General features: G+C 37.0%; 1 pseudogene; it reads left to right on the top strand.

Moving 5' to 3' along the window:
- Positions 1-7,459: 7,459 nt before the first annotated feature.
- LOC122144709 lies at positions 7,460-19,062 on the top strand (annotated as a pseudogene).
- The last annotated feature ends 2,446 nt before the right edge of the window (positions 19,063-21,508 follow it).

Below are 21,508 nucleotides of genomic sequence, written 5' to 3'. Positions count from 1 at the left end.
GAACAGAGCTGAATGATGACATCACTGAATTCAATGATGAACTGCCTTTTTGCATTATTGATACACTATTTTTGCGTTATTGATACACTATTTTCCTGTTTAATGCTGTACAGTTGCTTTGACACAATCTGTATTGTTAAAAGCACTATATAAATAAAGTTACTTGACTTTGACTTGAATGTTCTCTCAACATTTCTGAAACAAGGAGGTAAAATATAAAAAATGTTAGACAAATGTCCAAGTAAGTTGCTTAGAACAAAAGTCCCATTAATGATGTATAAATTCATACATTTTTGTTCTAACCTTTTGAGAACATTATTAAAAAACAGATAACATTGAATGAACATTCTGTTAACGGTATAGGAAGAATGTTTGTTCATAACTTTGAGAGAACCTTGCCTTGAACCTTGAACATTAACCAAAGATCTGAGATCATTCCCTGTTAGATGAATACATATAATCATCATTTACATTTATGAATTTAGCAGACACTTTTATCCAAGTGACTTACAGTGCACTCATCATTATAATCATTGTATTTACACATTTAAGCTAAAAAATAAATAAAAAATAACATTGGTTTCTATTCTATCCCATTCTTTTGTTCATGCAGGTCTCCAATTCTAAATGTATATCCGACATTTAAAGATTCTATTTAAAAAGCTGTTCAGCCACTGCTCACTCCACAAGGCTTGTATTTGTATCTGTTTATTTTTCAACTGCCGGATGTCCACTGGGATTGTGGACAGTGGAAACAACAATAACAGACTTACATGTGAGTAGAAACAACGTCAATAGGCATCACATTAAGGTAACCATCTGACTGATAGGCAACTGTTTGTTCAAAGAATATTTCCTCAGTGTTATCAGTGGAGTGGAGAGATCAGCTCTAATGAAATTGACCTTTTAAAACCAGTAAGGAAGGTGTTGAGTTGATTGTAATGAGAGGAATAGGGCTACAGATTAAACCAAAGATCTGGAGAGTTCATAGACCTCATAACTTCTTTGCAACTGAGCTCCAAAGACACCAGTAGTTACTGGGAATGAAAGCATCTACTTAATGCTGTAAAGATCCCCACTCAAACAGCAGCTGTACCAACATGACTCTTAAGGTGGGTAATGGGACCACACAGACATTCTGTGATCTGTTTGCCACCATTAATTTCCACATTGGACACTATGCCCACACACAATGTGGAACAGGCCCTCTCAAGTAGCAGTTCAGCCATTAAGAATATCTCCGAAACATCTTTACACACATAACATGCTCACTCAGATGATCTCCCCTGATCTCTTCTCAGTGCAACCATCTGAATAACTGTGTGTGTGCTGGAAGCTATGGGCAAACAATAATGAATATTGCAATGCCCAAATGGAGAAAATATGGTATAATGGTATCTGATCTAGTATGATATTTGAATTGTTTAGACCATCAAAAAAAATGTAAGGTTGCCTAGTGAGCTTAAATTTATAGAAAGTAGAGAAATTGATAAGGTTATGTTCAGTGTCTGAATTATAGGGGGTTTGGGAGGACTCTGATCCCACTAATTAACGCTTGAACTCCCCAAAGGAAGTCAAAACAAAAGCTCTTATATGTTTGTTTTTATTATATTGTTTTGGATGGTGAATCTACAAAATATAAGTATTGTCATTGTCACTTTAATTTTATACAGCACTAACATCTATCAGTATTCACATTGCAAAGAACCTCAAAAATTACTGACAAAAATTATATTTAAAAGTCGACTCTCATTGAAAATCATTGAATAATTCATATAAACTCCCTTTGTGTTTGTCCCTCTGGAACATTTGCAGAAATCAGTGGAGGTTACATAGTACTGAGGAGTCACTCGCAGGAGGGACTGAATTTGGAACCGCACCAGCAAGACTGCAGTGGTATCACTAGAAATAGCATCTGTTTGTTTGTTAACTTTCCAGTGCTGGCAGGAAAAAAAATATCAAATTTCTAAATCACCAAGCAAAAGTGGCATCATAACTGCCTTGCTTACTGTCAAAGATCTCATTCACACGGTAAACAATGCAGTTTATTCTAATAGCAAGTAATCTTTGACAGGAACAGACAGTTTTCTCCCTTACACAGGCTTGATGAATAAAAAAGGACAAGAAGTTCCTTAAGTTGTCTTCTATTTTATACCCAGTATGTTATTGTCAGTGCAACAAAGCTTGTGAATAGACAGAGAATGGTATTTTCAAGCCATATAGATTCCCCTGAGAATTTCCTTTTCTTTTTAAAAAATGTATTTCATGTTACGTTACTTCAAAAACTGTTCAAATTGCATAACACACAATTACCACATTTTTTTTCCACAATAATTACAGTACCACAACAAATTACCACAAACAAGAATTTGAAACCACTTTGTACTAAAACGTTCCTAACAAGTTGCTACATAAATTAGCCTTCTGGGTTTGCCTAATAATTGACATCATGACAGTCGGGGTCTGGTAGTAAAAATCCCATTCATAGTCTCTAAGGGAATTGATCTTGAACAATAACTTATAAACCTTTTATACGCGACCTACTGTAAGCTACAAGGTTGTTAACTGATGGAATATGCTTTTGTTTGTAGGATTTCTTCAACAGTCAGAGAATCGCGACAAGCAACTTGCACCAGAAGAACATTTTAGTACCCACCCACTCTCATGAAGTACTACAAATGACGTACTGTAGGCTGTATCGAAAACGCCCCCCATATCCTCATTCACTATTCCCTCCTCCAGTAATACAGTCCATTGATTGCTGTGAATGCCATCTTTTGGTAGACACAGGAAATTCTGACATTTTTCCAATTTCCAAATACTTTTTTGCTTCAAATCAAAGTTTGTAAAGTTGTGATTCACCTTGTAGCTTGTTGGTTTGGTTCATGGCTTTTAACGCTTTCACAAAGACTTTTTTAAAAAAAAAATACCTATGAAAAAATGAATGAAAAACAACACAACCCAATGCTAAGGGTACTGGTAATACCTGAGTAGCATAAACCAGGTTATCCTACCTGACTAGTGGAAGGGGGTTTTCCAGTCACTCTGCATTCAAGGCGAATAGGGACTTCCTTCTGCCACTTCCTGGCTCTTCAGTTTTTGGGTGAAGCGTGGAGGAGCCATGGGACCATCTAGACTTACCCCTCGGCCCTGATGCTCATCTGACCCAACATCAGCTAGTCCCTGGTGCGTACTTTCCTGCTGGGGCTCAGAGGAATATGAAGAGGATGAAGGAGGCTGAGCCTGCTTCATGGCCAGCCGGTGGCTCCTTGGAGACAAGTAGCCACTGTCGGGCGAAGAGGAGTCTCCGTCACCTTGCTGATCCACACGTGTGGAACCTTTAAAGATGGAAGAGAGCTCCTCAATGAAGGTAGCAGCTCGGCTGCAGAACTCAGTAGCTGAAGCAGCTCGTTCGTTGAGCTCTCGGCCTCCGTGGACCCAGCCGGGGACGGTCCTGCTTATTATACTGGTGTGATGGATTTTTGGCAGACAAACTTTTCCCGCGGTGATTCAAGAGTAGTGCAGGGCTGGTTAGGCCTGCTGAGCGGCATGCTCTGATTGGATGTGACTTTACTTGATGTGTCGTCAGTTGACTGAGATGCTGAATCTGGGAGAGCGGGGTCTTTGGTTTCTGAGTAAAGCGGGACAGGTGCTCTGTGTGAACGTGGGGGTTCATCTTGGTCCATTTGGGTCATCTCTGCGTCGACTCATGGCCCTCACGAGCCAGGTCCAGACTGAGGCTGATCTCGTCCTGGCTCAGGAAAGCAGAAAGTTCTGGAAAGTCCCCGTCCCCCACTCTCTTTAGCTCAGCCATTGAGTCCAAGTAAACCTCGCCATCAAGAGGTGGCACTGTGAAAGCATGCCGCCATCGCCCCTGCCAAAGATACACCCCCTGGAGGACATGCCTCTTTCAATAACAGAGAGATGGGGAGTGTGTCATTCCAGCTCCCGTCCTGCATCCTGCAATTCACAAACCACCAAAGAGAAGGCGAGAAAAAATTGCAGACCATCTTATTTTAATTTTTTTTAAAGATCAGGAATATCAGAATCATAGTCCTAAAGACAAGCAATATCTGCAATATATGCCACATTCATGTGCACTCAAAATATGAGATTGATCATGACAGTTGTTGTATGATGACTCAGGCTGGTATACTTTGGGGCACAGCTGTCCAGCATTAACAAAGGCCTTGTCATGAAGCCCAACAAGGCATGAGTGCCATTTAACACTCATGCTGACTTTATCTCTTTATTCCCCTGTCTATCATCTACTCTACAACTGTCCCTGCATCAGTCTATATCTATTTTTCCAGTGCCTTCATCCAGCACTGGATTAATGGTTTGTGAAAATTCAGCTTTGCCACCAACAATATATCACCTAATGTATCAAGAAAATTGTTGAGGATGTTGTTTTAATATTTTATTTATGTTTCACAATATCATAAAGCCTTGGTGAGCATAAGAAAGTTATTTCAAAAACATCAAAAATTCTTACAGGCCACTTTTGAACAGTATTGTATATGAATAAAAATAATGACCTTACTTATTTACAAGTAGATATTTTTTATGTAAACACATAACAAAACATTGTATGAATAAATATATAGAGATAGCAGTATTTTGTGTATGATGGTAGGTTGTGTAGGTTTTCAGGAAGGGTTTTAAGGTTGCTTTATGACTTTTGCAAAAAACATTTAAATCCAACAGTGAATGATGGTATTCTCAATAACCTGTGTAACCATAATTCAGTGGGAAAGTGTTTGGTCTGACATACCTGCACACTGGTGTAACATTAATATGAGACATTGTCTACAGCATACCGAAGCCCTTCAACCAGCAGATCAGGTCTCGTGAAAAAGCACCCTCAGCGTGCAGAACTGGGAATTGGCTTGGGTGTGTGTGAACGCTCCATTCACATGTCTGAGACACATTAATGTGACCCTGCTAACTTTTATGACTACATTTCCACCTGCAAATGTTTGTTTACACATGTATATTTATTATTTATGGCCTATTAATTGATGTCCTGTAGTGCTGTATTTCAATAATGTCTCCAGGTTTTGTTATAGCTGACTTTGTTTACACATGGTTTATGTACCAAGGGACCAGGTGTTGTATGTAAAGGTGTGCGGCCATGTGTGCAATTTGAAGGGACCGTGACAGTGTGAGTTTCTCCCCATCATGGCGTCCTGAAGACCCACTGTTTTGTTATGTTTTTAATCCTCAAGGGCTGCATTTCACAGCAGCAACCACCTCCCCACCAAGAGTCCTTTTTTTTTTTTTTTTTTTTTACACATAAGTGCACACACACGCTGCTTCTACATTATTCATGTGGAAATTATGGCATCTTTATTTTGAATTGATGAATTATAGATAGCGGAATATGAACATGATATGCCAAACAATTGTGAAAGCCAAGACTGACAGACTGACATGCTTGATTTTCCATCTCTGACACAAATAGTTGAATGCACTTAATCAGAAATCATTTGTAAAAGTGTAGAAGTATTAATTGTGATGGTGGATGAAACTGAATGAAGTAGTGAGAGTAAATGTAAAGCTGAAACCATATATCTCCGATGACTATTCATTGACTATTCATTCACATGTAATCTTCTACGTACAGACAAAAGCCAAAAGACCATGAGATAATATATATATATATATATATATATATATATATATATATATATATATATATATATTATAATTTAAACGAAAATAGCCATTTACCTTAAGTCAATTTTTGCAAATGTCCGTCCCCGTCAGAAGGTTCCAGTTTTTCTGAACTTCTCTATGCCAGAAAAATAGAAAAGATGTGATTCTTTCTTCAGGGAGTTGTGGGTCTTTTCTCTGTCCTATGTTTCTTTTGTCTTGTTTTGCCGAGTGCTCTGAGGTGAGCCGGTTTAAGTGGCCACAGAGTAGCCTGCTGTCCCATCTGTCTCGGGCCCTGACCGCTTACTGAGCACCACTAAATTTGGCCCCTAGCTCAGGTTACACAGCGAGAGAGAGAGAGAGAGATAGACACGGTGAGTGAGAGAGAGAGAGCTCTGGGGTGTGTAGCATCCATGCGCCCACACACCACATCAAAGACTTTTTCATATCCACAAAGGCATGTCATGCATTTTGCAGACACCCACTTGACTGTTTGGTTCAAAACAAGCCACCAAAGCACTTTCTGACAATAACAAATCTACAGGGCACCTAATAAGCACTTACAGTACAGGTAAGCAAATAAACAATTGACTTTTTATTTATTTGCGTCACAATTTATTTAACTTCTCGTTATATCTTTATTTTATGAAACTTAAAGGTGCTGTATGTAAGATTTTGACTCTACTAAAGCATAAAAATACCATAATATGTTTGCAGATATTTAAGAATCATGCTAAGTTAACATATTTGTTCATCTGAAAAACAGTGTTACAGTCAGTTATTCTGCTTTGAAAATGTGCGTTCAGGGCCGGAATGTAGGGCATTGTTTTGGTTTGTGAAACCCGCCAACTGCCTGTTTACCCAATTGTATTTCGGGACCCCGGGTTGCCAGTTGGAGAAAAACACAGTGTATTTCATTTCATTCATCCCAATCTTCATCGACATTCTGGCAACCTGCCTGTGCGTTAGGGTTAGGAGGGGGGGGCCGGGTGAAAAAAAAAAAGTGAAAAAAACCCTCTCCAATATTTTGAATTTGGATTGCAATAGCTAGTTCAACCACTCTGTGTCAATCCTACATACAGCACCTTTAATATTCATAATGAATGTGCAGAGTCTCAATTCAGTACCAGTTTTGACTCTTGACTTTATGTTAGAACCCAAAAGTAGATTCATATCACCTAGTAAATTATTTCATAGTAATATTCACCGTTACGAATCCATTACGGACGCAGACATGACACTTTCAGAACCAATGTGGTGTCAGTCACCAAAGATTCTTAATTTAACCTCATATCAATTGCTCACTACCCTACATACACTGTTATCCCCATTAAGACACCCTGCTATTAACAGAGTGCTTTATATAGGAATGAGGAACACAACAAACTATAACGTCCTGCCACAAAGTTTACAAGCTGAAAAGCTACAGTGGTAGACTATTAACACTTCTTACTGTCTATACTTGATGATATAGCAAGATAAGCAGCTTCATATTCTTTGGATTTGTGACACCCTGTCTAGATGACCTAAGATGGAAATTTAAGTTGTTATTCACCCGGTATTATTTCTGGAGCTGTTAACTGTTATATTGAGTCACTGAGTTCTCAAGAACTGCATGAGCCTGATTAGTCAGTCAATCACCCACCACTTCATAGATAGATAGATAGGATAGATAGATAGATAGACAGACAGACAGACAGACAGGGACAGACTAGATAGATAGATAGATAGAATAATTTGGAATGGCATAACAATGAGTAAATAACACAATTTTAATTTGGGGGGTTGATTGTTTTTCCTTATCATGGAAAAACAAGAGGCACTCCACTGCGAGACGGACGGGTAGATGTGGTCGTGAGTGGTGCAGTAGGAGTCTATTTCAGGGCACTTATCACGTTCACTCATAAACACAGAGAGCACAGAGCTATTCCTGTTTCTCAACAATCAAAGCACTGATTACAGTTGAGCTTCAATGACAGGAACAAGAAGATCTATCACTCAAAACACTGTCACAGCACAAACATGCAGACCACTGACTGATTCAGAGCATTACTTTACAATCTTAGTCAGACACACCAGTGAGTGAAATGTTATTCTAGAAAAAAATCTCTTCCTGTGTTGTCTCTGATTGGCAGAATACCCCATGCTTTCAAATGTGTTACTGAACATCTCAGTATGAAATCCTGAAAAAAAGCCTATTGAAAAACATAAGAAAATAAATAAAATAAAACTCACACCTCTCACAAATGTACAATTAAGAAAATATTCTGAACCAGGGACAGTAATTTTATTTTTATTTTTTAATTAAAAGTTTGTTTGTTTATTTTTTATGTATGTATGTATGTTAAATTAAGAATATGTTAAAAAGCTTGGAAACATTGTCTTATTTGCATACTAACTGTATTTTGAGTAAAGCTTTGTGTATCCAGACTTTAGACTAGACAACCAAAGGTCTGGTCCATACTGTAGCTTACTTAGGCCAAGAACTACCCACTTAAACAAGAAGGGTCTTAGTGACATGTAAAATAAAGTGACGTGACAAACAGCCAAGTATGGTGACCCACACTCAGAATTTGTGCTCTCCATTTTAACCCATCCAAAGTGCACACACACAGCAGTAAACACACACACCATGAACACACACCTGGAGCAGTGGGCAGCCATTTATGCTGCGGCGCCCGGGGAGCAGTTGGGGGTTCGGTGCCTTGCTCAAGGGCACCTCAGTCGTGGTGTTGCCGGCCCGAGAGACTATTTCAGAACAAAGAAGACATTCCTTAAGTTCTTCTATATAGTTTAATACTAGATGCTAGTAAGTGTATCCAAACAAAACTATAGCTATTATACGTGATGTCACTATCCTGGTAAAACCAGTGATTATTTTATTCTTTAAAGACAATTGCCGCATCAACAACAACTTTGCTAACAAGACTACATTTCCAGTCAGATTCATAAAATCAACAAACAAACCAACCAATCAACCAAACAGTTGTTGTAAAATTATTAAACTCAGCCAAATTAAGAAAATGCTCACTGGTTTGTTTGAAAATAAAACTCATACAGCTTAAGACACTGATGAGTCTGTGAACATGTATCCGCACTTAAAACTAAGAAAATAAGTTTGTCCATTCTCAGAACTGGAACTGGAGAACTCCTGCCCAGTTTCAGCATTGTCAACAAAACACAGATGTATTAAGTAAATTTCCACCAATAATTTTGCCTGATAAATCTATCAAATGATTTCTGAAGGATCATGTGACACACTGGCTATGTTAATTATAAATATGTGATGTGGGTAGAAAAGAAAAAAAGATTACTTGTAACCAGTCATTCCCAGTCTGTAATTTTGTCAAATTTAGGCTTAGCAACACAAATGACCTGTCTATTATAGTCCTTGACCATTAGGCTATATTACCTTCGTGTTGGTCATTTCCATCGCACATATCATTTGTATAGTAAATTATTTGTCATTCATGATTTGATAGTGCTGAAATTGAGGAAATGTTAATGACAGAAAAAATGGCCGAAATGTCCTGTGATTGCATTTAGGCTTTATCCAGTGTTGGGGATTATTATTAGATCAGCTAACTAGCTGGTGAAAAGTTGTTTTGAGAAGTTATAAAGACGGTTTATATAAAGACCACTGGCCAGATAACATTTCACATTTGAAGACGCACATAATCTGAATCATTTACATTAATAATAATTATTATTAAAAATCGAGGTGCTTTTAAAAATGATGATGTTTTTATTTACATGTTCGTTCTTTATATTAATTTTTTTTTTATTTACTTTTGCTGTTAAACCAAACCGAACACGTAAGCTAGCTGCCAGGCTTCCTTGCCATCTCATAGAAAAGTCGTTTCGCGTTTTTAAAATGTATTTTGACCTATTCGTTTTTCCGTAGTCATCATTTCAGTGGCGGTTAGAATCACGTATCATTGGTCGCTCTGCTATTTTTGTGAACATGATTGTATTTACATTACTGATAAGAATATATTAATGTTTTGAATCAGTTTCTTATACGTATGAAATATAGAAGACGAGCTTAATCGCGGAGTTTATGTTTGTCGTCGTTTATCTAGTAAGTGCGTGAAGTCTTCAGAACGAGCTAATGTTGTGCAGCATTGAAGGAGCAGCAGTTGCTATAGCTAACTATTTTTTGTCATAAACGATTGTAGTGTATGAAAAGTTTCAGGTTTACTATAGATAATCTGCGTTCATCAAAAACTGCTGTCACTCAGCAGTCTGTGATCCTAAACTGATAAATGCTCTGTAAGACTATGTTACATGTGACCAGTACTGATGGTGTCTGTACTAATAGACATCTTTCCTTCTGCAGGGTTCAACAACGCCTGTTTTTTCGCCAGGTCGGGGAGGAGGGGGGAAGAGGAAGAAGAGAAAAAGAGCTTCCCAACCCCATTCTGTACATGGCCTGGTCTCCTAACAGAGATCTGATCGCCCTGGCGAACACTTCAGGAGAGGGTTGGTGTGTTTTATTGCTGTACACACACCTGCCATCTGTTAAACCAGACTCTCAATAGATCCTTACCTACAGTACAGGATTGTAATGGAGGTTCATTAGACTATTCTGTCATTACAGCTTCTCCTGCATCGGCTTTGGCCAACTTTCAGCGGGTGTGGAGTTTACTGCCCAATGAGAACACCGGAAAAGAGATAACTTCACTTGCCTGGAGACCTGATGGGAAAGGTAAACTCAAATAATATTTCACTGCCTTATTTGCATCATTATAATTGGACATATCAGGGTTATTATTGTTTATTAATAAATAATAATTGTTGTATGCTTGCTTTGTTTGCTAAAATAATATATATATGACAACATTCTAATAAAGTTAAAACTGAAATAAATATTTGTAAACTAATTTTAAGAATATTAATAAAAACTATAATATATTTTAATACTAAAATAACATTGAGACATATCACTTCAGTCTTATGGAAGTGTACTTTACTTTTATTCATTCACTCATAAATACAGCATTCATGTAATTTATTCATGTTATGGCCACTTTTTTTTTTAATTCTGATTTTATAACATGCCCAGCTCCAAATTAATCAGATGCGTCCAAAATATATAATATTTTTTTAAACTGCCATTTAGTATTATAGATTAGTTTTATTATTATTTTTCTTTTCTAAAATGTACATACAACTTTATATTTTCTTGTGCTTGTTATCATTGTTCTTCGTGTAGCTATTGTAGAACAAATTTCATCGTCAAAAAAGTGCTGGTGCTGATTAATCAAAACTTGAAATTTCAGCCATATACTGAGGTATCTACCAAGCTACCATTGTCACGTTATATGATTGCTGTCTGCAGTCCTGGCATTCAGTGTGGGAGACACAAAGCAAGTGGTGCTGTGTGATGCAGAGAAGGCAGAAATCCTCCACCTGTTCGCTGTTGAATACCCAGCATCCTGCATGCACTGGATGGAGGTGCAAGATGACAGCAGGTGTGAGTTTTTACATAGAGAGGATCTATTTTCTTTCTCTATTGATTACTTGGTTTCATTAATCTGGTTTATTTTTTCTTCTCTAGCACATTGGCCTCATTCAGCGAGTCTGAAGACGAGTCCAGTCGTTTTCTTCCAAAGTTACCCACTTTACCTAAGAGGTGAGATTCTGAGCTTTTGATTGTCTTCCAGATGGCTGAATGAGAATACTGGTCACTCATTAGTTTTTATAGTTTGTAATTGTTTTTATTACTTTTCCATTTTCCTTTGTGCTGTGTTTGTGTTCAGCTACAGCACCACATCAAAGATATTTAGGTAAGAGGACATTTTATGTGCTTAATATTCTGATTGTCTTTTTCTTTGTCATACTCTTTATGATTGGTCATCAGCATGTGGCATGTGTCAGTTTGACTTTGTGTCCGCTCTGCTTAATTCCATTGTATTATGATTTTTTTTCTTTTGCAGTGAAGAGAAATCAGATGAAGTCACAAACCTTTTGGGGGAAGTGAGGTCAGTGTTGTATGCACTGATCTGCTTGGTTAAGCTTGAGATTTTTCTGATGTTGTGTTGTGACTGATGATGTGTGATGTTTATTTGCAGGCTCAATATCCTGGTGGTGGGGGGACCATCTGGATTTGTGGAGCTGTATGCATATGGACTGTATAAGATTGCTACGCTGAGTGGAGTAAGATATAACATTTTCATTTATTAAAATTACGTAAATTAAAGTTTTAAAATAGAAAGTAAAAGCAGAAAGTTAGTAATATATTATTTACTTCATGTTCCTCTCAGATCTCAGGGACTTGCCGTAGTCTTGGGCTCTCTAGTGACCTCAAGTCCCTCTCTGTTATTACAGAGATTAGATCTGCAGAAGACAACCCTGAGATACATTACATACAGGTAAAGTCTGAAAACACTAAGAAACATTGATATTGTCAGCACTAACAAAAAAGGGTTTAAAACGTGCCAGATTGTTAAAAAAGTAATCTCTGTATTCATGTTGGTTTCATATGGTTCCGAAAAACATTTTACACTATTTTTTAAGAACAGTTTAAATGTAATGACACTAAAGTTCTTGTAGTGTAACTATGAAGACAAAGTTATAATATATAAAATTTTTCTTACACCTTTACATGTGACTGTGACTACATTAGATTTCATGAATTAATAAATATCACTACGGTTTTTGGAGGGTTTTTTTGCCATTATGATGTCTGGTCATATTTTGAACTTTATGCCCCAAAATAACATCAAGATGGTATTTCAGTTACTTTCTCTTTTGTTAGTCTGTCTAATGTAACGTTTCAGTCCACAAAGTGCTGAAACAACACCAGTTGAACAAATTTAATTATAATTTAATTATATCAGTACTATAAGTTTATGTAACTGTTATTTATTGAAGGTTGATGTGCAAGTAAACAAAGTGCAAACAGGTTGAGTCACACATAAGCTTATACTGCCAGGTTACATGTGACGTCTGCAGTTGAATTGAATGTATGAGGTTGATATCAGTGGTTGACAGTGACTGTGTTGCAGCTGGACACTGGACTGCTGTCTTCATGTTTTGCTGAGTTGACCAAGATGGCACGCAAGTTTACACACATTTCCACGCTGCTACAGGTGAGAGTCTTCACGGGTGTCTCATAAAAGCTGCATCCTTTTTTTATGCACACAGAGTATCTTTCATTCTCTTTCTTTGTTGTTTTAGTATCTGCGTCTCTCTCTTACCTGTATGTGTGAAGCATGGGAGGAAATTCTTATGCAGATGGACCTTCGCCTCACTAAGTTTGTCCAGGTTAGAGTTCATCACATGCGAGGCAATCACAAACAAGCCTATAAAAGACATCAAACAGGATGGCATTTCATTAGTCTTTAAACACAAGTGCAGTAATGGACTGTGATCCATTGATGCCATCATAAGTGGCTCTGTTTGTCATTTATTAGAGTTCTAAGAGACAGCTGATGGTTGCTCTCAATGAATGATAATGTTGTTTTACAGGAAAAGAATACGAGCACTCAGGTTCAAGATGAGTTTCTGGAGCTACTGTTATGGGGCCATGCCAGGTGCACAATACATAAATGATAGTTTTTGAAGAGCACATATTATAGTGGCAATTTTAGCATTATGCTGTGGTGGTAAGAGTAGTGTTTGTGGCACATTTTAAGTTTCTGTTTGCAAAATTATTTATTTCACATGAGTAATGTTTGTAAAATCACATTAACTTATAATATTTGACTATAATGAACCCATAATATTTATTTCATATGTATATGTGTGTGTGTGTGTGTGTGTGTGTGTGTGTATATATATATGTGTGTGTGTGTATATGTATGTATATAAAATGACATGAAAAAACATAATATTTAATATAAATGTATTTCATATTTTAACATTAAGATAAAATGTTTTAGATTAAATATAATTCATATTTTTTCAAGCTTAAATCTACTTATGCTTATGTTTACTTTAAATGGCCAGCAGGGGGCACCATATGTTCTTAAATGTATAGCTACAGTCAGAATTACAAAACATACATGGGATGTAATAGAAATAAAAAGTATACAGGCGTGCAAAGTGTATGTATGTGTGGGAATGTTTAAGATCTGGATAAACAGGAAAATAGCTTTGGAGGTGTCTGTTGGTGTTTTGTAGATCACAGCCTGGGTTGGAAACTGTTTAGCTTACCTGATAATGTTATGTAATGTTCATTTATATATTCTGATTTCTGAGTCAAAAACTTCTCTTTCAGCCCTGAACTTCAGGCCCTTCTTATGAATCAACTCACAGTCAAGGTAAATCTAGCTGGATTAGGCTGACTGCATTAGTTAACCCACTGTAAGTGATCATGCAACTATTACCAACTGCGTTCATTATTTTGTTGTTTATCCGCTCAGGGCTTGAAGATGTTGGGTCAGTCCATTGATTCTTCCTATTCCAGCATCCAGAAACTTGTTATCAGTCACTTGCAGAGGTGTGTATCATTCACTAGTCTTAACAAGCACCAGATTGTTGCAGATCGGCATGTGCACTGAGTGTTTGCTGTGCACACCGTGGCTCTGAGGCACTGCTGTATCATCTGAGCGAGGTCAAGGGAATGGCACTCTGGAAGCAGAAGTTTCAACCTCTCGGCCTGGATCCTGCAGCCATTGAGGGTATAAGACTGGCTATTTGTAAACCAGTGTTATATTTTAGTATTATTTATATACTGTTATAGGATTTATTAATCTTTTGAATCAGCTTTAAATGAATTTTTATTTTATTTTTTTAAGTTTAGGTTACGTTTTAGTAGTTTTGTTATATACTTTTGTCATTTTTATTAGTTTTTTGTTCGTTTTCTATTTCTATGTAGCTTTAATTTATTTTTCAGTTTTTGTTTTATTTATAGTTTTAATTTAAACTTAAATTAAAAAAAAAAATAGTTGCCAAGGCAACATTTCTAATTTTCCTTAAAAAAAAATTATCTAATGTTTGAAAAATGTTTTATTTGTAGAAGTATTATGTTTTAGAAGTATTAGTTTTAGTTGAGCTGAGCTCAGATTCATCTGAGGCATTTAGTTCTGAATTGTGGAATTGCAGAACTTTGGATACTTTTCTGTAACTTAAAACAGTTTTAGCAAGTAGAATGAAGTGTTTATGCATTCTCTTTTGTTCATGGTTTAGATGCCATTGTAGCTGTGGCTCTCTTTTACCCTGAAGGCCAGTGAACTTTTACAGTGAGTTTAATCTTATTCTACCCACTTTATCTTGGATGTCTGTTCTTTATACGTCATTATTAAATTCTCAACTGATTGTCTTGATTCCAGAGTTATTGATAAAAGTATGAAGAACTTCAAAGCCTTTTTCAGATGGCTGTATGTTGGTAAGCTGCAGTTTTTTTGAGAGCTTTAGCTTTTAAAAAAAGCCAAAACTTTAAGAAAGTCAAAGGCTAGTGTGCTTGTTGCAATGCGTTATGGAATGTTGTGGCTGTTATCAGCTTGTATCAGCTTGCATATCAGGAGTGTGCCTAAAATGCTGCCTCATTAGGTTTTGAGAAAGATGAATATTCTTTTTGTATTGTGTTGTAACAGTTTTTGCTTTTCACAGCAATGCTTCGTATGTCAGAAGATCACGTTCCTCCTGAACTTAACAAGGTGTGATATCAGAATCAGAATTCAGTAGACATAAAGAGAATAAAAGAGTGTGGCTGAAAAAGTGCTGGTGGTGGGAAATGTAGTCAAGCAAATAATCTAAACATAATGTATAAATCATAAATCTAGATAATAAATATAAAAAGTAACTTTTCTAAGAATTTATACAAAAAATATTTCTGTTTCAGATGACTCAGAAGGATCTGGCTTTTGTGGCTGACTTCCTGTCCGAACATTTCAGTGCTGTGAGTGAAAGAAAAGCACATTATTTTAACATTAAACAAACATTTGGTGAAACATATCATTTCCATACCCATTTCAGAATGAGGAGCTGTTTGATCGGAAAGGGAAGTATTTCAACGTTGAGCGTGTCGGACAGGTGAGGACCTTTATACATATTCTAGTGGGAATTCTTTTCCTCATTTCATTACATACTTGTTCTGTCGTTGTTTTTTGCAGTACCTTGAAGGATGAAGATGAAGACTTGATATCTCCACCCAACATGGAGGGCAACCAGTGGGTGACATTTGTAAAGCAGAGCACTCAACTAAAAGGTAAAATTATATGTCCATTATTAAACCACAAGACTGCTAATGTTATCTTATTGTTTTGCGAAAAAATATAAAATTGAATATGAGAAATGAATGACTTGTATGTTTGCAGACAGTCCGCTGCTCTTCCCCACGTACCCACAGAAGTCTCTGCACTTTGTCAAGAGAATGATGGAGGGGTCCATTGATCTGTGCTTACAGAAACCAGCCGTGAGTCTCTAAACACACAAGCGCACACACAAACTTCAATACTATCTCTCTAGCTCTGTGAATGGAATCACACTGACAGCGTTAGACACAACTTTAATACTCCAGGACAACAGTTTTACATGTTCTGCTTTGAAACCTTATAATTTATGGCTAACAACTTAAGCCGTGTTCTGTTTTCAGCTCTTTATTACGGGTTGAGTAGAGCTCAGTTTAGTCAGTGTTGATGAATTTCTGCCAGCCAGAACGGTAAAAAAAACTTGATTGTAAATGAAAATATTACCTCCACTCAAAAATTTACAGTGTTTTTCTTATTCATCCTGTCCTCTTTTGATGTCCATCCCATTCTCTTTTCAAAAGATGCTCTAACTTGCTTTCTCACATACAAACACAAACATTATCGGTCTCCAGCATGTATATATATCAGAAGCATTAACTACATTATCTGGATTGTTTCACCCTTCCTGCTGACCATTCTTTCCCTGAGCACTAATGCATCTGACTCCTAATCATACATCGTCTGTGTGTGTTTTTCAGGAGGTGATTGGGCATTCAGTAACACAAGCTGTGTGCTTGCGATTGTACACTGTTCCTGAGAGGTAATCCATATTCTAGATTGAGTCTGTGATTTACCATACACAACTAAAACATTTAATAGTACACCTGTTTTTGGATTTTGGGGTTTTAGTACTACTAATGATTTATCAGGAAATAACTGATGATTTGATTTGAGTTAAAGAACCAGGGCTTACTGTTGATAATCTGATGATTTCTGTGTTTTGTTTTTGATAGCTCTGAAAATGCACCGAGATTGTTTGAGCTGCCTTCACTGTAAGTGGACCAGTCATATCCTTATAATTTGGCTAAGAATGCTGTTTTGTAATGGTGTATTCTGAGGCTATAGTGCTCGTCAGTGACGTCCATTAGGCGATAACAGTATGTTGTTGATGATAAGAGTGCGTTTTAATGCAGGTGGAATGATAAGAAGGCTGCTATGCATTATGTAGTGTTCTGCATGCCAGAGATCTCACCCTCTAAAATCTATATTCTGAGGAGAGCAACAGACCCCAACAGGTACACACACCTCTTTTATTCTGTTCCTAGTTGTATTTGATTACAAAGAAAAATATAATGATTAGATTTTTTCCATCACCTCTAACTAAACTAACATTCAGCAAAAATGCTTCTTAAAAGGTTTCTGAAACGGACTGAATTTGTGTATGTGTGTTTCAGGTCGGTTCCCAATGGTCTGGTGGCCCTAAACCTCAACGCTCCTCTCAATTCTAGTATAGATGATGAAACACCTGCACCAACTTCTGCGTAAGTTCATAAGTGGGAGTAAAAAATCCCATACTATGAAAATATTGGCATTATTTAATCTTTGATATATGTGTGAATGATTAAAACGAATTGTTTATTAGTGACAGTTCCTACAGTTGCCTTGATGCCCGTTTTTATGACGACGAGACATTAACAGTGGTATTGCGAAGTCGGGAAGATGACGAGAATAAGATGCGCGTCCTTGCTCAGCTTCATCTAAACTCTGTTTTGAGCTGGGATGAAGAGTTCACCTGGGACCTTACACTTAGGTACAGCATACCTATTTATTTACACCAGTGACCTTTCATTTTTTATTGAATTATTTCTTAAAGAATTGTATCATTATACATACATTGCAGTAGCTGTTACAGCAATATACTAGATTGTGATACAGTTAAGCTTAGTTTGGCATTGTGGCTCTCCCCTATTGAATGTCCTGAATTAACACGCTTTTGATGTGTTGTATTTGTTGTGGTGTGTGTTAGGCTGGAGCAGCAGACTGAAGGGATCCCAGTCCAGGGTTTGGCCTGGGGAAACCAGAGCAGAGAGATGGACAACCTCAAAGCTCAGTTTGTGGCAGTTAATGGGATCCGCAAGGTGGCCTGCGTGGTAAGACTTTACAACTTGAGGAAAATATTGATTGATGTATAAATACATATAAAAAAAAAAAAAAAATGTAAAGAATAATTATTACAAACCTGTTGAATTATTGAAAATGAATGTAATATTGCTGCCATTTATGTGCTTCTTTTTTTTTTCAAAATTTTGTCATTAATCACTTACCCCCATGTCATTCCAAACACGTAAAAGCTCCGTGCGTCTTCGGAACACAATTTAAGATATTTTTCATGAAAACCGGGAGGCCTGTGACTGTCCCATAGACTGCCAAGTAAATAACAGTGTCAAGGTCCATAAAAGAAAAAGTATGAAAGTAACAGAAATACAAAAATAACGACTTTATTCAACAATCTCTCCATATCACCGTATGCTGTGTATGCTCTTCTGTATCATCCGTGCCACAAGGATACGCTGAGAGACACAGAGGAGACTGTTGACAAAGGAATTGTTGAATAAAGTCGTTATTTTTGTTTTCTTTGCTTACAAAAAGTGTTCCCGTTGCTTCATATAACCCAGATTGCAGATCTGATGGCAAATGGAGTATTCTGACGGCGACTTTCATACCTTTTATGGACCTTGACACTGTTACTTACTTGGCAGTCTATGGGACAGTCACAGGCCTTCCAGTTTTCATCCAAAATATCTTAAATTGTGTTCTGAATATGAACGGAGCTTTTACATGTTTGGAACGACATGGGGTTAAGTGATTAATGACAAAATTTTCATTTTGGGATGGAGTATCCCTTTAATGGTAAATAAATCTCTTATCTCTCTCATCAGCTCAGTGCCAATCTGAGACATGTACGTGTGTTCGAGATGGATGCAGAGGAGGAAGAGGAAGAGGAAGAGCGTGCTGACGAGTCACAGGAAATGAGCTCAGACCAGGACAAACTGGACACAATGACTAATCAGAGTGATGCTGGGGAAGGTGGAGATGGAGCAGGAGGGGCTGAAGTTGCTCAGGTGGCAGGTCAAGGGTCAGGAGACATTTTGGATGAGACTGCAGGATCAGACACGCTTTGAACTCTGACCTGAGATCCAACATGTTCTCCACAACTGAACTATGGACTCCTCTGTTATTTCTGGTCTTGTTCTTTTTGTATTAAAAATATTTTTGTGATAACGATTATATGTTGAAAATTTCACATTCTTATTTGTAAATAAATGGATTTACTGTATAATAATCTTGGGTCATATCGATCAAAACTTTAAATGAATATATCAGTGTCTCCCCTAGGTTTAGGGTTTTCAGCTGGGGTGGGTAGATACTGCACTGTAGAAATGTGCTATTCACAGTCAACCTTGATTCATTTTATATTCTATGACTGAAAGTTTCCAATGACAGCTTTACAGAGATAAAGTGAGTAGTATTCAGCTAGTCATGTGACCAAAACATGGCTGCCTCCATGTAAAATAAAACTACTTTTACAGAGTGCAACAGTCCCATTCTATTCCTCCATAGGGATTGTTATTTGATGGTATATGCTTCTGTTGAAGCCATCAGTCCATTTTTTTTTTTTACTTATTTTTCAAATAATTGTGCTCCGCAGCAAAATTCCTGGTGAAAAACTACAGTACCCATGATTCCACCAAATGTCGGAATCGTGACAAGCAAAATAACAACAGAGCATTTTAATGCCTACCCACTTCCATGAAGTACTGTGAATTTTGTAGACTCAGTTTCTCTATATTGTCTAAATAGTTGTGGTTTTTGTTTTGTAGAATAAGTTTTTCTATTGTTTTTAATTTGATTGTCATTTGTAATGCCTCAGGGGATTGTAGTTCTTAACCTTATTTAAACCAATTAGTACACAGTCTTGTAGCTTTGACTTTTAGTCTGATATTCAATTACATTTTAGTTTCAAATCAAAGTTTTTAATGTGATTCACCTCATGGCTGATAGGTTTGGTTCATGGCTTATAACTTTTTTACAAAGACTTTTTAAAAATCCCTATAAGAAACATACTTCCAGAACCAAGGTTGCTGAAAAAGTGGGTATGCACTGTTGCTCTCTATTACTGTTAATATTTCTATGAGTTAATTATTTGTTTTAACTATTATACTGGAGGTCCTGGATTAGCTGGGAGTTGATGGCCCTTGTGTCTGGAAACATTGAAAACCCAGCTAATAACCTCTCTTAGTCTTTCTTGCCCACCTGGAAATAAAATGCCATTAAACACAAGGAAATTCAGTGTCTCATTGAAAAAAATGAGACAAAAATCTAAAGACGCTTGAGTATTTTAGTATGGCATCTCAGAAACAGCCAATGCAAATATTAGATGCAAACTTTTTGAACATGCAAAGATGTAGTTGTTCAGCCTATACCTTATGTGGTGTGTTCAGGTACTGTTTTCAACTTAAAGTAAAACAAAATATATTTTTTGTGGAAAAAAGTAGGCTTTAAACATATTCCTTAGGTTTTTCCTTAGCTCTTGATACTGTATAGATATTTTCTATACAGTAATTTTAATGCAAAAACATTATAATAGAAACCTGTCTCGGTTTTCTTTATGTTCTGACTAAGGCTCTAGGGCAGTGGTTCTCATCTCACTCTTTTTGACCCTAAGGCCCCCCCATTGCCCACAACAATATTCAAAGGCTCTCTAGCCCTATTTTTACTAGTAACACAAGAACACTACTAGTTACAGTAAATAAATAAATCAATTCATTAATTAAATAAATTCATTACATTTAAGGTACTCTAGGAGCTAGACATTTGTGCCAGACTTTATTAATTTTACATGACTTTTCTAGAAAGGTCTAGAAAATCCCAATTTTAAAATTAGGCTCATTCAGATATCTAGGTTTTCCAAGACTGTCTGAATCCTGGTTCCTCAAAGAAAACAAACAGTTGTGGAGGGGTGAATTAAAATAAGAAATATACTGTATATATTTTTTTGTTGTTTTACCAAAAATTCTTGTTTTGTCTCATCTTAAATCATTTTTAAGTCATCTTGAGGCTCCCTTGGAAGTTTGTTGAGGGCCCCTGGTTGAGAATCACTCTGTAATTATATAATTGAATTCACCAGCAGCTAAACTGTACACTTGTTTGGCATTTAAATATAGTTACATGGACAAAATATAGCTTTGGGTCAAATATTCTGTTGTAGTAATTGATGAGGCATCTCTTCACTAGGTTCAAAATAAATATTTGTTGTGCAAATACAGTTAACTTCTTCAAATGTTCCACCATCATCCCTGTACCCAAGAAACCAAACATCACAGGACTTAATGACTACAGACCTGTTGCTTTAACGTCTGTGGTCATGAAGTCATTTGAGAGGCTCATGTGGCATACTTGAAGGACATTACTGGACCCTTGCTGGACCCCCTGCAGTTTGCTTACGGAGCAAACAGGTCTGTGGATGATGCAGTCAATATGGGATTGCACTACTCCAAAATCTGAACAAACCAGGGAACTTATGCAAGGATCTCGTTTGTGGACTTCAGCTCCGCTTTCAACACCATCATCCCAGACACCCTTCAGAATAAACTAACTCAGCTGTCCGTGCCCACCTCCATCTGTCAGTGGATCACCAGCTTCCTGACAGACAG

The sequence above is a fragment of the Cyprinus carpio genome, unplaced genomic scaffold, assembly GCF_018340385.1.
Source record: "Cyprinus carpio isolate SPL01 unplaced genomic scaffold, ASM1834038v1 S000006753, whole genome shotgun sequence".
NCBI classification, from domain to species: Eukaryota; Metazoa; Chordata; class Actinopteri; order Cypriniformes; family Cyprinidae; genus Cyprinus; species Cyprinus carpio.
This window is presented reverse-complemented; position numbering and strand designations above follow the sequence as displayed.